Source organism: Apodemus sylvaticus, chromosome 2, assembly GCF_947179515.1.
Source record: "Apodemus sylvaticus chromosome 2, mApoSyl1.1, whole genome shotgun sequence".
Classification (NCBI taxonomy): Eukaryota; Metazoa; Chordata; class Mammalia; order Rodentia; family Muridae; genus Apodemus; species Apodemus sylvaticus.
The window spans coordinates 22,282,853-22,284,392 of NC_067473.1; the positions used below are offsets into that span (position 1 = coordinate 22,282,853).

The following is a 1,540-nucleotide window of genomic DNA, read 5'->3' on the forward strand; positions in this document are numbered from 1 at the left end:
TTGACTCTGTGTTTCAAAATATGTTCTGTGTGATAAATATGCATAATTTTATATCAGTTAAAAATTGTATTGAAATTACATTAATTTGAAAGCTTTCCTTCATTTTAGTATTTATGTAGTATTTTTGATAGGTTTCCCCATATATGTGTCATCATTCAGAAAAATACATTTTTATCTTCCTTTTCTTCTGGTTTTAGCTCAGCAGGATGATTCCTTTTTTGCATAAGGTGTACAGAAGACCAGGCTAGCAGCACACTGAGACCCAGGCTGGCAGCACACTGAGACCCAGGCTGGCAGCACCTGAGACCCAGGCTGGCAGCACCTGAGACCCAGGCTAGCAGCACCTGAGACCCAGGCTGGCAGCACACTGAGACCCAGGCTGGCAGCACCTGAGACCCAGGCTGGCAGCACCTGAGACCCAGGCTAGCAGCACACTGAGACCCAGGCTGGCAGCACCTGAGACCCAGGTTGGCAGCACACTGAGACCCAGGCTAGCAGCACCTGAGACCCAGGCTAGCAGCACACTGAGACCCAGGCTGGCAGCACCTGAGACCCAGGTTGGCAGCACACTGAGACCCAGGCTGGCAGCACCTGAGACCCAGGCTGGCAGCACCTGAGACCCAGGCTGGCAGCACCTGAGACCCAGGCTGGCAGCACACTGAGTCTAGCAGGGCTCTTATGTTTTATTCCTGATGTGGGTGGTGACTGGGTCCTATCCCATTGGTGGGGGCTTGACTTCACAGTCAAAGGGCCCTCACTGGCTAACCTGCTTTGATTTTCAAGTTTCTTACAACTACCACCTCTTTATTGCATTATTTTTCAAATGTAGGCAGTTTATGTTGGCCATCTAAAGTCTCTAGGAAGAGGAAATTACATAGTCAGTGGGGAAGCCCACCTTCTAAGATGGGTTTTATTAATTCCTGCTTAAAGCATTTAAAAGATACAAATAGAGACTGTTTTCCTTTAGGTGAAATGTGCATGCTCACTTCTAAAATATACATTCCAGCAGTATATGGGGGTATGAGGCAAAAGACATTTCTGTCTGCTGAGACCTTCAGTGTTAACCAGAAAGTTACGGTCCATAGCTTATGTTTTTATGGAAAATGTTAACATTTTTTTCCACAAACAAGTTTACTGTAATTGTCTCTCTCTCTTTTTTTTTCTTTTTACAAAGTAGCAGCAAGTTAATGAGCTTTAAAAACTTCCTTAGCCAAGCATGCTGGTGTAGGCCTCTTCCCACACCACGTGGGAAGGAGATGCAGGGGATTTTGGGTAAGAAGGCCCTCCTGGGCGACATAGCTGGTTCTAGGTTGCTCTGGATTTCGTAATGGGACCGCGTTTCAGAAATACTGTTTTTTAATAGTATGATTATTTTATTATTGTATGTGGTTTGCTGTTTTGTCTATGTATGTAAGTCTATGTACCGTGTAACCATGTGAATGAAGTGACTAGCAGAAGAGGGGGTCAGATATCCTGGAACTGCAGTTCTCTACAGTGGTGAGCCGCCATGCCAGTGGGTGTGGGAAATCAGACTCAGGTC

The 1,540-nt window shown here is 45.8% G+C and overlaps 1 long non-coding RNA gene across 1 annotated transcript; it reads right to left on the reverse strand.

Annotated features, from left to right (window-relative positions):
- Positions 1–255: 255 nt before the first annotated feature.
- LOC127678310 (uncharacterized) lies at positions 256–668 on the reverse strand. Its single transcript, XR_007976549.1, has 3 exons — positions 592–668; positions 390–479; positions 256–322 (listed from the first exon to the last, which is right to left on the reverse strand). It is a non-coding gene; the product is annotated as an uncharacterized LOC127678310 (long non-coding RNA).
- Positions 669–1,540: the final 872 nt, after the last annotated feature.